Source organism: Periplaneta americana, chromosome 8, assembly GCF_040183065.1.
Source record: "Periplaneta americana isolate PAMFEO1 chromosome 8, P.americana_PAMFEO1_priV1, whole genome shotgun sequence".
NCBI lineage: Eukaryota > Metazoa > Arthropoda > Insecta > Blattodea > Blattidae > Periplaneta > Periplaneta americana.
The window spans coordinates 34388744-34405000 of NC_091124.1; the positions used below are offsets into that span (position 1 = coordinate 34388744).

Here is a 16257-nt window from a genome sequence, read left to right on the forward strand (position 1 = left end):
GTCATTCTAAAGCAATATTTCTTGTTCATTTGCAATTTTTAAATTAATTGTAATGTAATGTGTATGAAATTTAAATATTTGAAACAATGCCTAACTTTACTAACGATAGTAAATAAAAGTAATTTATTTCGGTAATTAATCTGATAATAATCGTGCTTTAATACTACTGGTGTAATATGAATAACGACCGAAAATCCACAGTTACAAATATAATATTGTCATGTCTTCACGATACCAACAATCAGCTTTATAATTTTAAATATTAAGCTCGTTCTTATAGAAGTTGTCACGTAGCATTTCCAATTGTTTGCTTTCATATTTTCAAATCTTACAGATACAATTTTGTGCTACACGTGTTTATTATTTTAGGAGAAAGAAATTTGAGTGAGGAACAGTCAGTTATTGTCGGGTGACAGAAGGTATAAGATTGGTTAGCTAGAATACCTAAATTCAGTGAACCATTGAAAAGTAAACTTCATGCTTACGTTAGTGAATTTGGTGCTCATGTGTTTTCAACCGATGGAACAGTTTTGTTTTGTAAGGTTTGTGGAAAGACAATTAATCATGAAAAAAAGTAAAGTATTTTATAAGTCAACATGTGTCACCTACGAAGTAAATACGGTATGTGAGTTAGGCCTATGCTGATATAATTTAAATTTATTTCTAAAATATATGCCTTTTTAAAATTTATAATGCCACTTTCAAAGATTATTGTGCCTTTCTCTTAAGTTTTTATTGCCTTTTTTTTTTGCATGTCTATTTTAACTGTTATTAAATGCCTAAACATCCGGGTATTAGTAATAACAGTTACATTTATAGTTCTAAATACAACTTTGAAAATAACTCAGGAGCAAAAGACTTATAATTTGTGATAAAGTAATTACTGAGTAACAATAACAAACCTGACACAGAGGGTTTGGAATTGAACGGGTTACATCAGCTTTTTGTCTATGTGGAGACGTGAATATTTTAGGATAAAAATCCACAAACGATTAGGGAAAACGCAGAAATTCTAGTTGAAGCAAGTAAAGGGATAGGGTTGGAAGTAAATCCCGAAAAGACTAAGTATATGATTATGTCTCGTGACCAGAATATTCTACGAAATGGAACTATAAAAATTGGAGATTTATCCTTTGAAGAGGTAGAAAAATTCAAATATCTTGGAGCAACAGTAACAAATATAAATGATACTCGAGAGGAAATTAAACGCAGAATAAATATGGGAAATGCGTGTTGTTATTCGGTTGAGAAACTTTCCTCATCTAGTCTTCTGTCAAAAAATCTGAAAGTTAGAATTTATAAAACAGTTATATTACCGGTTGTTCTGTATGGTTGTGAAACTTGGACTCTCACTTTGAGAGAGCAACAGAGATTAAGGGTGTTTGAGAATAAGGTGCTTAGGAAAATATTTCGGGCTAAGAGGGATGAAGTTACAGGAGAATGGAGAAAGTTACACAACGCAGAACTGCACGCATTGTATTCTTCACCTGACATCATTAGGAACATTAAATCCAGACGTTTGAGATGGGCAGGACATGTAGCACGTATGGGCGAATCCAGAAATGCATATAGAGTGTTAGTTGGGAGGCTGGAGGGAAAAAGACCTTTGGGGAGGCCGAGACGTAGATTGGAAGATAATATTAAAATGGATTTGAGGGAGGTGGGATATGATGGTAGAGACTGGATTAATCTTGCTCAGGATAGGGACCAATGGCGGGCTTATGTGAGGGCGGCAATGAATCTCCGGGTCCCTTAAAAGCCAGTAAGTAAGTAATAACAAAGCTGTATTTGAAAATATAATAGATTTAAGTCTATGATATTTATTTACAAGAAGTTTAGCGAAGCGCACGGGAATGTCTAGTAAATAAATCAAATAACTTTAAACGGTAACGTAATCATTTGAAACATGGTATAGGGACGGAATTGTTGTGAAACATGTAGAAAGGAAGAAGTACATAATATGTATGTGTATTATGTGTGAGAATCTACAGTCTGTTGAAAGGAGTTTCAACCAAATGTTACAGAAGATCATTTTTTAGTTAGTATATTATTTTCTGTGTTAAAAAATGAAGTTAGCTGTCACATACCGTTTAAACTTTATCTGACGATGCGCAATTGTTTTCAGTAAGGCTTTAATCATAGCTCCTCTGTCAAGAATAAACATTATTTTTTTCTCTCTCCAGTCATTTGTTTTAGCATGCTTTAACGCTCCTGGTTGCCAAGGTTCACCAAGGATTTGCAAGCATGTGACACGATGGTTTGTTGTGATGACACTGTTACCGAGTTTTGTGTAATCCAGTCGTCATGGAGAGTTTCCAACGCAACGGTGCGAACTTGTCACTTCTGTAGTTCCTCGTTCGAGGATAAAAACGTCCAACGTGACATTAGGTTGTGCCATGCAGTATGCAGATATGAAAAATTACTGTTCCCAGACACACGTAAATCTATGTCAACTCGTGGCTGGAAAATTATGAAGGTTGGTGAATTTAAAAGTGTTTCCTTCGTAGTAGTCCAAGTGGTAGCGGTTTTACCTGCAAATTCATAGGTTCGATTCCCTTAGACCAGTGATGTCAACTGATGCCCATAGGAGCAAGCGCGCGCTTTAGAGCCCAGGAGAGCCTGAGCGCTTTACAGCGAAAAGGAAAAAGATAGTATATGCCGCTTGGTCGAGCTATATTCAGGGATGCCCAGCACTGATTAAATGGATAAAGGGAAGAGAACTTATTAAAACTGTATCCATGTTAATTTTTAGATTTGTCTGAGAAGTATAAGTGCATTATAGTAAGTTTTAATTTTAATGTTTATTTTTCACAAGTTTGCTTTTTTATTCAAGAGGAATATTTTCTCAACTTTTGTTTTACAGAAAAGTGAAATTTTCAGATATGTTTGTTTAGTAGCCTTACAGGTACTAAAATAATGTTTTCGTAAATCTAATATATCGTAAATACGTATTACTAAAGATGGTGTATTAAAATGTTTGAAAATATTCGCATGGAAAATGTTTGTAAGGAAATGAATTAAGAAAGCAAATAGGCTACTGTTACATACAAACATATGTGTTGGTAAAACGTGAGTTCTATAGCTTCAGCAGATTTCGAGATAATTTAATATTCTGATAACAGAAAGTTGCGCACCAATATCACGTAAAAGAATAATGCGATAAGAGTTTTATTATGTAATATTACTTACAGTTAAAAAAATATGCCTAGACAACTTTGCTTTGTACTATAATATTGTTTTTATTACTTTTATAAGGCTAAAGATACCATAAATATCAATTTCAATTTATCATGTCATATTCAGTGTCTTTCTTTGGGATAACACTTTCTTTACGAATGATGTGTTTAATTCACTTAGTACAGTATAGTTGTAGTTATGGAATTTGTGTGAATATTCTTTCTTTACTCTTTATTATGTTATTAACCTTTAAAACACAACTGCAATATTAGGCTAAGAAATAGGTGTTAGTACTTTTGTTTTACAGACAATATAGAAAATAACAAACAGAAAGAAGCCATATAAAAATAACGACATAAAATTTCACGTTCCGTTTGAAGTTTGTGCACCACTGTATTCTTAATCCAGCAGGCTGCTTATTCCTCCTTCCATTCCTAGCGCTTAATGCCCGCGCACGATGTCAAGGTCAGAAAAATGCGCTTGCTTTGACATCACTACCTTAGACAGTGATTCTTCTGTGTTTTCCTTAGAAGCAGTCTTGCACATACTGTAAGTAGATGAAAACTAGGAACAATAGTTAACCAGTAATGGCGGCTGCTTTTGACGAACAAAAGAATGTTGATAGAATTCTTTGTGTTCTGCCAGCACTTACCCGTCTAGACAGATGCTCTTCTTCTCTTATCCAGTAGACTTTATGTGTTTAAAAGGTGAATTGTGGGCCACAAAATGAAGACGGGAATTAAATGGCGACATAAAACAAGAGAAAAAGAAGACACTAGGCGAAAGTTGCAAACCGGGAACCCTGCTACAGACATTTATATAAAATGGCGGCGGAGTTTAATGGTTATCCAGACAGAGAGAAGACTGTCAGATAACAAAATTAGTGCAGAGCCCTTAAAAGTTGACGACTATTGCAGCAGGAAGGTTATATGAACGATACCAACTTTAATACACTTAATGAAAGTCGGAATGGAAACATCTCTGCAAATACGAGTCACTTCTAATCAGTGTTACCAACGTTGTGATAACAATAGGAATGTAGGAAATACAAAGTTGTGTTACGACCGATAGATAAACTAGGTTCTCGTTGCTAGGTAACAAATGTTGTGATAATCACAGAAATCTAGATCGTAAAAAGTTATGTAGAATAAATCCATTACATTTTCGTTGCTAGGTACTTAAGTTCAGGAAAATGAGAATCAAGTTTCCCATCCTTTCGTTTGTTTCGGATAACCTTAACTTTAACTTTTTATTTTGATGTACCGAAGTACATATGATATTTCCATGCAGATATTCTGCTTTCTCAGATGATGAGAGAGAGATGGAACGGAGAAAAATTCTCTCCGGCGCCGGGATTTGAACCCGGGTTTTCAGCTCTCCGTGCTGATGCTTTAACCACTAAGCCACGCCGGATACAATCCATCTCTCTCTCATCATCTGAGAAAGCAGAATATCTGCATGGAAATATCATATGTACTTCGGTACATCAAAATAAATGTGATATGCGTAATAAATCACTTTGTGATTTAAAGACGGCGCCCATACCGTCGGACCCCGGCCAACCCGTCACTCATCTGAGTGCACCTCTACACATGTATGGACTTCGGTCCTGCGTGCATAGACATCTATGACGTAGTGCAGAGGGCGGCCACTAGAGGGAACCCAATAGATGGAGCTTAATCTGAGACGATTCTCAACGGTGTCGGGATTGTATCCGGCGTGGCTTAGTGGTTAAAGCATCAGCACGGAGAGCTGAAAACCCGGGTTCAAATCCCGGCGCCGGAGAGAATTTTTCTCCGTTCCATCTCTCTCTCATTAACTTTAACTGTTTAAACAACCAAAATTAAGTGTTGCCAACATTGTGATAACCATAGGATAGGTAATACAAAATTGTGTTACGTACGATAAATGAGACGTTCAGAGCAAAAGTGGTGTAAGTCAAAATTGGGTAAAGAGGTTTAAAGTAAAAATTCTGTAAAATACAGCGCAAAGTAGCAATTAATATGTCCTTCTTGCTATCCACTGACTACTAATAGTTTAAATAAATTGAATACTAAGGGTTACTTTGCACTGTATTTTACAGAATGTTTACTTTAACCCTCATTACACATTTTTGACTTACACCACTTCTGCTCTGAACGGCTCAAATGTACTAGGTCCTCGTTGCTAGGTAACGAATGTTAGAAAAATATTACATTTTCATGAGATCAACTTTTTTTTGTAGTGTGGTCATAACTTTAACTGATAAATCTAACAAAATAACTGTTCCCAACCTTGTGATATAAACACAGGAATCTAGAACGTAAAAGGATTGTAGAATACATCCACTACATTTTCGTTGCTAGATAACTAATGTTCAGGAATGGCTGCTTTATGAGAATTAAATTTTCAATCCTTTCATTTGTTTAGTACGACCTTAACTTTAACCGTTCCATCACTGTGAGAACCATAGGATGGTAGGTAGTACAAAGTTGTGTTACGTACGATAAATGTACTAGGTCCTCGTTGCTAGGTAACGAATGTTAGGAAAATATTACATTTTCATGAACATCCAACTTTTTTTTTGTAGTGTGGCCTTAATTTTAACTGATGAATCTACCAAAATAATTGTTGCCAACCTTGTGATATAAACACAGGAATCTAGGACGTAAAAAGTTAGTAGAATAGGCTACAACCACTACATTTTCGTTGCTAGGTAACTGATGTTCAAGAAAATGGCTGCTTTATGAGGATCAAGTTTTCCATCCTTTCATTTGTTTAGGATGACCTTAACTTTAACTGTTTAAACGACCGAAATAAGTGTTGCCAACATTGTGGTAATCATAGGAATGCAAGTCGTAAAAAGTCATGTTTAAAACGTGCACTACATTCTCGTAGCTAGGTAACGGATGATAAGAAAATTGGTTAAGCTTACTTTCATCAACATTTTTAAGTATGATGTAATTTTAACTGTTAAAGCAAAATATATTAACTGTTGCCAATCTTGAAATAATCGTAGAAATGTAAGTCCCAAAAAATTATGTGTAATATATGCAATATATTCTCGTTGCTACATAATGGGTGTTCAGGAAAAGGACCACCTACTTTAATTAGTGTGCCCTTAATTTTAACTGCTTAAACAGAAAATGAATATTACCAAACTTTTGAGAATCATATAAATGTAAGTCGTAAAAAGTTTCGTGTAATACATCCACTATATCTTCGTAGCTAGTAAACGGTGTTCAAGAAAATTACTACTTTATGAGAATCAATTTTTTTTTTTTGTATGATCTTAACTTTAACTGTTAAAAGAATCAAAATAAGTGCTGCCAACCTTGTCACTATCACAAGACTATAAATTATGATAACCACTGGAATGTAAACAGTAAAATGATAGCTTTACTAGTTTCGTTGCTAGGTAACTGTTATTCAGGAATAAGACTATTTTATGAGAATGGACTTTTTTTTAGTATGACCTTAAGTTCTTAGATAACTGATGTAGGCCTATAGGAAAGTGATTGTTTTATGACAGTCAATTTTAACTGCTGAAACAATGAAATTAAGTGTTGCCAACCTAATGACAATTATAGGAATGTATGTACGTACTACTGTTGTCACGCCAGAAGAAGGCGGCTGAAGTACTTAGACGGGGCGGAGGGGAAACAGTCGCGCATGCGCACCGCGCTGTTCACTGCAATATTCCTGTTTCACAAACATATATTGCATGTGTCTATGAATCTTTGCGACTTTGTGAAAATAATAGTGGGGTTTTAATTGTAGTGTTTTGTTAGTTCCAACAAGACAATTGTTTTCAGTATACCACAAATCTTGTATTGCTTTAGTTATCCTTTGCTTTTCGTGTTAATAGTGTTGATAATATTATAGTTAATAGAATTTATGTTATTGTACACTGTTATTTAGGTTTATAGCAGTTTTTTGTTTATTGTAAATATGTCGACAAAAAGGAAACAAGTATTGACAATCTATAGCGAAGAAAGGAATATTATTAGAAGTGCAAAATAATTCTGTGATGAAGAAAAAGATCAACAGTGCCTTTGCATTCCTCTTACGAAACCTACAGCAAAGATAGAAAAGTACTCTAATCTATCCACAAGAACAATACAGCGTATAAGGAATGAAATGAAAGACTGCACAGAAGAAAGTGCGTTGTCGACACCTGAGGGAGAAAAAAAAATGTAAACGTCCAGACTACCGAAACGCAAATATAGATGACTTCGACGGGAGATTGACAAAAAAGATATAATTGAGAATTTTTATTTGAAAAAGAAAGAGGGCCACCGGCGTAGCTCAGGAGGTAGCGCGTTTGCCTGCTGATCTGCAGTTGTGCTCGGGAGTGAGTTCGATTTCCGTTTGCGCTGACTACCTGGTTGGGTTTTTTCCGAGGTTTTCCCAAGCGGAAGGCGAATGTCAGGTAATCTATGGCGTATCCGTGGTTTCATTTCGCCAAATACATCTCGCCATCATCAATTCAATCGACACTGAAGAAGCTAGTAGTTATTACAGTGTCGTTAAATAACAAGTAAAAAAATAGTACCAAGCTGCAACAAACGTCCACCCTTTTACAAGAGAAAGTTGATTTGAAATGAAAGACAACATTAAGACGAATACTAAAGAAAAAGGATTTCAGGTGGAAGAAGTGTGCAGCAAAAAAAATTGAGGAAAACACTGTAAATTAGAATACGTGAAGATATCTACAGCAAATAAGAAAGCTTAGGAAAGTGGAAAAACCGATTTTGTATCTGGACGAAATGCTGATAGATAGGCCTACCAATTTAACGTTTTCCAAGTTCTGGCACGATAAAAAATGTTACGGGAGTTTTGACTACCGTAAATGTGTCCAGAACACTCATTGTTGTTCATCAGGATGGGGGCGGTGGGGCTAATGGCTTTGTTGAGAGATTCGAATTAATATACACGGCTGGAACATAAACAGACGATTATCATGGACAGGTCATACTGCAGAAATTTTGAAAAATGTGATAATGATAGTCATAGCGACAGCACCGAAGATGCGGAATCTTTTATGTCTGACTTCGTTCCCGTGTAGCCAAGTAAGAGGACGAAGTTTTCAGGTCAGAGTGTACCGTAAAGTTCCCCCGTCCCGCCTATCTGCTCTCCGCGCCAACTCGTAGCGCGAAGACAGTAGACAGTTAAGTGCAATATTTATGTAGTACGTTTGCGTTGCTAGGTAACGCATTTTGAGTAAAATGACCTTTTAGACTGCAAAAATCTTACTGATTGTTATTTGATAGTGCTCGAGTAGTACTTTTAACTCTAGTGCGAAAAGTGTTTTAATAGTGACTGTCTACTGTTCGCGCCGATTGTCAAATGCTTCCTACCAGATATCACACGACAGAGCATGGAACGAAATAATAAAGTTATTTAAACGTGCCAGGCCTACTTTTAAAAACTGTTTTTGGCTATGAAATGTACACAAATATAATAAACTGCCTATAAAGATCTGTTTTATAGATAACTACTTGAAACAATGAAGAATAAAACATTATAGAAAAGAAGCACCCGGATTTGAACCGAAGACCTCTCGATCTGCAGTCGAAACGGTTTTTTCACACGAACATCCCTGCTCACCAAATAAAACGTCATGTTTGACACTTGTATCGTAAATGACTACTGTATTGTGATAATGCATATTTTCAGCATTTTTTTTTTATTTTTACTGTTGAAACAATCAAATTAAGTGTTATAAACTAGTGATAAACATAGGAATGTAAGTAATATAACTTGGTGTACAACGAAAGTACTACGTTCTCGTTGCTAGGTAACGAACGTTTAGCAAAATTATTATTTTATGAACATCAAGTTTCTTTTGTTCTCTTTTTATTTCTAATATATCGCCTTAAATTTAAGTTGGAGTAATCAAAATAAGAAACATTCTTATATACTTTTTTTTTTTCGTTGTTGGTAACTCTATATATAACTATTAGATGCTTTATGGTTGTGCTAACAGATGGAGTTATTTGTCAACAATGTGACGCTGAAACGTGTGTTCAGGTTACTGCCCAGCGATAGTTCTGATGTATTTTTATATTTGTGACTAGCCGTACCCGTGCGCTCCGCTGCACCTGTTAGAAATAAATATAAAGTAATTACATAATTAAAATAGGACGTTTGATCCAGGGAACATTCGTGTTTGATAGAAGGATAAATCGTTTAATATGTTACTTAATTTAAATTGTATTTAAATAATTAAAATGCGGTCATTTTGGTCCAGAGAGCACTCAGAAGTTACTGTAATTAACATTATAGCATTATGTTCATCTAGAGAAACTACACTTTCCAATGGTGAAATAATAATTAATTATACAAATCGGTTAATTTAGCTTTCGATATTACTTCGTACAAACACAGAAACATTATCTGTAGGCTATGTTTCATAGCTTTCGATTGTTGTTGTCCAAGGCCATAGATGGCATTGTATTTTAATTTTATCTCATTAAATATCAGTCCTATCAAAATTTTGCAAGGAATAAAACTTATCGGAAATCATTTTTAAAGAAACTTTTGTTATGTAACATATTTCACAAAAATCAATAATAAGCGAGATATTTCGATTTAATTCAGGCCCCCTTATAACCCCCCTTTTAAATCATGTATTTTGAATGCCATATAGCCTAAAATCTAAGTTACAACGAACTTAATTTATATTCAAATTTTCATCTAAATCCGTTCAGCCATTATCGCATGAAAAGGTAACAACATATAGACAGACAGACATACAAACAAAAATTTCAAAAAAGCGATTTTCGGTTTCAGGGTGGTTATTTATATATGTTAGGACCAATTATTTTTGGAAAATTACCGGCTACAGATTTATTATTAGTATAGATGATTGGTTAATTAATATTAACCCGGGACACTCACAATCATACAAATTTCCAGACTCTAGACACCCAGGGAATTCCTCTTCTTCAAGAAAAATTCACCGAGAGCCTAGCCCAGGAATCGAACCCGGGACCTCCGCATCTGTAAGCCAGCATGCTGACCAACAGACCACGGAGGCAGTCAAATGCCTATATCTAATTGAAAAGAAGATCATACGAACGTATTACTTTTGTTCTTTGTTTCTACACAAAGTTTCCATACGTATGATTTCAAAATTTCAAGGTATCCAATATAGTACGACATTTTTAGGTATTTGCACCGCGTCGTAGAAGTAAGCTACCAAAACCAGGGCGGGAATCGAACACATGCCTTCTGGTTGAAAGACAAGTGTGTTAACGTTCAGCAGCAGACACGGCATATTCTGCCCCTACAAAGAGATAAATCTTCACTTATCTGCCAGGAATCAAACGAAGGGTCTCTGCAATTTTGTACCTGGAAATGCCGGAGCTTGAAAAGAATCCAGTTGTCGCAACTTGAAAGCCCTCGTCACCACGACACGTGGGGGTGGGGGAGAGCACAAAGACCCTCGCATCAAGAGTGTTTTGTCACTGACAAACTTGACACACAATGAGATCCAGCGTCCTTATTGTGTTGTCCTTATCAACACAATTCCCTCTGTCCGGCTATTTAACACTGTCTGAACTGCAGCTACCGGTTCTCATATGCACAAAGGTTTGAGGGACTTTTGAAGACCTGATCATAGCTTCGAACGCCGCTCATGGCATGTCTGTCGTCTTCGCCTGTGATGGATGTCGTGGATTGATAGACGTGCAGTTTACCAGAGTCTTGCCATGTCCGAGAGCAGATGTAGAGTAAAACTATGTAAGAGGGATAGAAATTGTTCTATGAAGAGACAAGTGACAAAACTAGAGATGGATTAAATGTATGCGTGAAATAACAGATCTATAAGTAAACAGTCGATTACGTGAATGGGTAAATGAATAAATAAATGGGTACAGAGATGAGTGGAAGAGTTGATAGGTGAATATGTAGATGAATGTTGATTGGTGGGTTTGTCGATATGCAAAAAAGACATGTTTCAAGATTTTTAAGTAGTTCAGTTTGATGCTAAAATTTTTCGATCTTTAAATACCCAGTGTAACCAGAGTTACGTACCGGCCTCATTAGGCCTATCAGTGAAAACAAATGAAGGGTAAACCATCTCTTGGGTTCATTATGAAGAGCTGTTCTCTGAACAGACAGGCAAGCAAGCAGGCAGATGATATCCAGAGGAAAAACATAGAGAAAAACAAAAAATACACGATACAGAGAGACAGAGCCAGAAAGACAGAAATAGTGGCAGAGGGTCAGAGACAGAATTTTAAAGACAGGAAGTCTTAAAAAAAAGGCAAATGATAGAAAGACAGGAAATGTGAAAGGCAAGTAGACAAAAAAAACAGAAACAGGAAGCCTTAAAAAAAAAGGCAAATGATAGAAAGACAGGAAATGTGAAAGGCAAGTAGACAAAAAAACAGAAACAGGGAGACAGAATGCAGACATGGAGACAGAAAAGAGGAAGCAGAAAAACAGGAAATCAGAAAACAGAAAGGTAGCGAGACATAAAACAGAAAGCAGAAATGCAGGGAGACAGAAAACAGAAAAGCAGGGAGACAGAAAACGAAAAAGCAAAGAGACAGGAAAGGCAAGGAGTCAGAAAACTGAAAGACAGGAAGACAGAAAACAGAAAGCAGAAATGCAGGGAGACAGAAAACAGAAAGGCAGGGAGATAGAAAACTGAAAGGCAGGGAGACAGAAAACAGAAGCCAGGGAGACAGAAACAGGAAGGCAGGGAGACAGAAAACAGAAAGACAAGGAGACAGAAAACTGAAAGACAGGAAGACAGAAAACTGAAAGGCGAGGAGACAAAAAAACAGGGAGACAGAAAACAGGAAGGCAGGGAGTCAGAAAACAGAAAACAGAAAGACAAGGAGACAGAAAACTGAAAGACAGGAAGACAGAAAACTGAAAAGCGAGGAGACAAAAAACAGGGAGACAGAAAACAGGAAGGCAGGGAGTCAGAAAACAGAAAGACAGGGAGACAGAAGACAGAAAGGCAGGGAGACAGAAAACAGAAAGGCAGGGAGACAGAAAACAGAAAGGCAGGGAAACAGAAAACAGGAATGCAGGGAGACAGAAAACAGGAAGACAGGGAGACAGAAAACAGAAAGATAGGGAGACAAAAACAGAAAGGCAGGTAGACAGAAAACAGGAAGACAGAAAACAGAAAGATAGGGAGACAGAAAACAGGAAGACAGGGAGACAGAAGACAGGAAGACAGAAAACAGGAAGGCAGGGAGACAGAAAACAGAAAGGCAGGGAGACAGAAAACAGGAAGGCAGGGAGACAGAAAATAGAAAGGCAGGGAGACAGAAAACAGGAAGACAGAGAGACAGAAAACAGAAAGATAGGGAGACAAAAACAGAAAGGCAGGGAGACAGAAAACAGAAAGATAGGGAGACAAAAACAGTAAGGCAGGGAGACAGAAAACAGAAAGGCAGGGAGACAGAATGGAAGATACGAAAATGGACTGGAAATGGAGATTGATGCATACATACGTCAACAGTGACAGCTTCGAAGACAGATACAGAGAACAAATAGAATCAAGGACAGAAATACCTACAGAATGATAGGAAGACTAGCATAAATGTAGAAATAAACTTCGGAATTTCGAATTAAAAATACGGCACAGAAAAGCTTTCTACCACTTATTTGTACATTCCCCGAACGTTCTGTTAAAAAATCCCACCTCCCTTCTAATTTTCTCTAAAATATAAAGTTTTAGCATACAACTCAGTACCCTAGCCGTAATTTGCATTCAATATGACATTATGATTAAATTATGACGCACAAATTGTTCACGGCCACTTCCATTACGCTCTGAATATAGAAGTGTTTCCATAGTAACGACCCAAATAGTCGATCTACACAAGGACAAAAACGGGAAGAAGTAGAAAATGGGTGGGACGATGTCTGAGAACAAAAAAGAAACGACTTATGGAAAGAATAATAATGAGAAAAAGAAAATAAATGGCTGCAGAAGGGATTTAAAATTATTTGGGGAATGAATAATTAATGTAAAATGGGGAAAAATGTTGGAAGTTTATAATTCAGAGATAAAACGCAACACGCCATCTTTCAGTACTCATTGTCAGTCTAAAAATTATACTGTCTGTTGTTTTATGAAAATATTAATTAAATCAGAAGAAAGTTAGCAAGAATGTGGATTTTTATCAATTAATCAGTGGTTTTAAGTTAATAACCGATATAATGATAACGTGTCCAGACATAGGGTCCGGCAGAATTATTTAAACGAAATTATGATTAGTTTAAAAGAACTCTTTAAGGCAGTGATCGCCAAAAGCTGTGTCGCGACACATACCCCTGTCTCCACTCAAGCGTAACCATGACATCATATCCCCACCCTCTGTTTACAGCCATCACTTCGATATAAGTAAAGACATTTATCAGCAGCGGACGTACGCATTTAATGTTACAAGTGTGTAGGATAATATGTTTCGATGTCTTTTCGAAAACAAATAATAAGTAAAAACTTAATTTTAAGGAGCATGGAAGAAAAAGTATTTATTTTGTGCAGATGGCAAAAATATGAGATACTTACTTTGTTGTAGAATTTTAAATAAAGTATAAAAGAACAATGTACGTTGTCATTTTTCTTGTTATGAAGACTACCTGTAACTTGAATAATAAACGAACAATAAAAAGTAACGGCTTATATGTCTTAATCGGGGTAAAGTACATCGACGTTTTTTTCGACGTATGTAGTGTAATTTGAATATTTCATTAATAAATAAACAATAGAAAATATTGGCTTCTATATTTTAATCGGTGTAAAATACTTCCACGTTTTTTTTTTTCTACGTATGAGTGTAATTTGAATATTTCATTAATAAATAAACAATAAAAAATATCGGCTTCTATGTCTTAATCGGAGTAAAATACTTCAATGTTTTTTTTAAGTATGTAGTGTAATTTACAACTTCGTCACCATTCTGGTACGTTTTTCTAATTTCAAATATCTGCTGATATAAAGTACACGCTCTTTCTATGGTAAATAAGAAAATAAATGTATTTTATTTTATTAATAATACAAAAATGATTAATAGGAGGATAAAAAAATAACATGAAAAAGTAGCCTATATATAGTTAATAAGTAGAAGAATATTATATTGCTTTCGTTTTTTGGTCACAGCCCATCTCTGCACTGTTATTCACTGCATTACCTGAGGAGATACCCGCTCCACCTCCCTCCCTGCGATAGTGGTGTGCGGGTTGCATTTCTATTACGTCACAATTTCGTGGTATTTGGCAACCACTGCTTTAACGGTATGTATACGTGAACGACCACAAATATTACCAGAAAATGCAGGCTCTAAATTTCTAAAGTTTCATAAGAAAATGAACTCACAATTGGACAAAATTAGAAGGCACCACAACAAGACATGCGAAGTTTTAACCGCGAACCGCTAGATGGAACTAGTGGCGCTGTCTCACACGAAACGGTTACATTTTCGTGAAAGTCTCCGGTATTATCTTTATAAGCTATTTGGTTTACTTCTAACCGATATTGGCATAATCTATTCCAGATATGATGAGATGCAGGCACTGGAAACCGTCTTGAGTTCAACAGTAAGCCCTTCTGTTTGAATTAAGCCCTAATTACGTGTCATTATCGCCTCTTACTAAGCAATATTTGAACAGCAGAATCAGCACTTTGCACCTGTGGATGCGATATAAACAAATAAGGATCTGCTAATGCAGACTGTTACACTAACACCGAAATTATGTATGCAGACAAGTCGACGCCGTCTGCTTCTCTTTCAGAACTTTCTGCAAACATCGAATGTTTGAAGAATACGCAATTGCTCCGCTTGGGTATTTCAACCGGGAATGGAGACAAGCTTGTTCAACATCTCTGTCAGCGATCAGTACTCTACGAGAATTAATTAATAGGCAAACAAATGCGTCTCTAGTCTTGGCCCTTTATACAATGTATGAGATTTTCAACCAAGAGGTCCGCAAAAAATAAATTTTTAGAAAAATTTTGTTTGAGTGGAAAATCGAAACGAGTGATAGAATGCACTATAAAAACACAGATTACACACTTTCTGAAAGAATTAGCACAATCGGTTGGAATTTATATATTTTATTAACGTTTATACAAAATCGCGTTTTTAGCCTGAGATACGATGATTTTCCCACGTGGACGATTTACACTAACAAACCCATATTTCTCCGCATGCGACCATGAATCTTTTGATAGAAATTGGTTCATACACTCGAATTTAAATTTTTTTTTAAGAAATTAGAAAAATCCGATGGGATTTGTAATTTTTATTCATGTTTATAAAGCTTAAAATCTCGCAAAAAATAAATTTTTAGAAAAAAATTGTTAGAGTGGAAAATCGAAACGAGTGATAGAATACTGTATAAAAACGCATATTAAACACTTTCTAAAAGAATTAGCACAATCGGTTGGAATTTATAGATTTTTATTAACGTTTATACAATATCGCTTCACTAACAAACCCATATTTCTCCGCAAGCGACCATGAATCTTTTGATATAAATTGGTGCATACACTCGAATTTAACATTTTTTTAAAGAAATTAGAAAAATCCGATGGGATTTGTAATTTTTATTCATGTTTATAAAGCTTAAAATCTCGCAAATAATAAATTTTTAGAAAAAATTTGTTAGAGTGGAAAATCGAAACGAGTGATAGAATACTGTATAAAAACGCATATTAAACACTTTCTAAAAGACTCCTGGCATGGGTAATGGAAAAGATTTATTTTCCGTCCAAGGCACTTGGTACTTTAAAGTCAAACTTCTATGTCCAATATACAAGACAAAAATTATAGCGTTTTACATAAAAGGTTTAAGGTGAGATCATTCCTGTTACCATAGAAACAGAAGTATAAGATTAATATCTAGCAATGTGGTTTTCTACTGGTCCGTCACTATTTTTAATGTGGCTATCTATTCAGTATTTCTGAAACATTTTAAATGTGCTACTTGATGTGCCCCGCCAGATTTGCTATGGTGTACGTGGTTCATGCACCATGGGACGTCACCATATTTCTGTTGAGTCCATGATGATGATTGGTTGATGATTGGTAACTAGTGCAGGACCAATCTCCTGGCCTGCACGCTCGT

The 16257-nt window shown here is 35.8% G+C and overlaps 2 non-coding genes across 2 annotated transcripts; one reads left to right on the plus strand and one right to left on the minus strand.

Annotated features, from left to right (window-relative positions):
• Positions 1–4518: 4518 nt before the first annotated feature.
• On the minus strand, positions 4519–4590 carry TRNAS-GGA (transfer RNA serine (anticodon GGA)). The gene has a single exon. It is a non-coding gene; the product is annotated as a tRNA-Ser (tRNA).
• Positions 4591–4890: 300 nt separating this feature from the next.
• Positions 4891–4962, plus strand: TRNAS-GGA (transfer RNA serine (anticodon GGA)). The gene has a single exon. It is a non-coding gene; the product is annotated as a tRNA-Ser (tRNA).
• The last annotated feature ends 11295 nt before the right edge of the window (positions 4963–16257 follow it).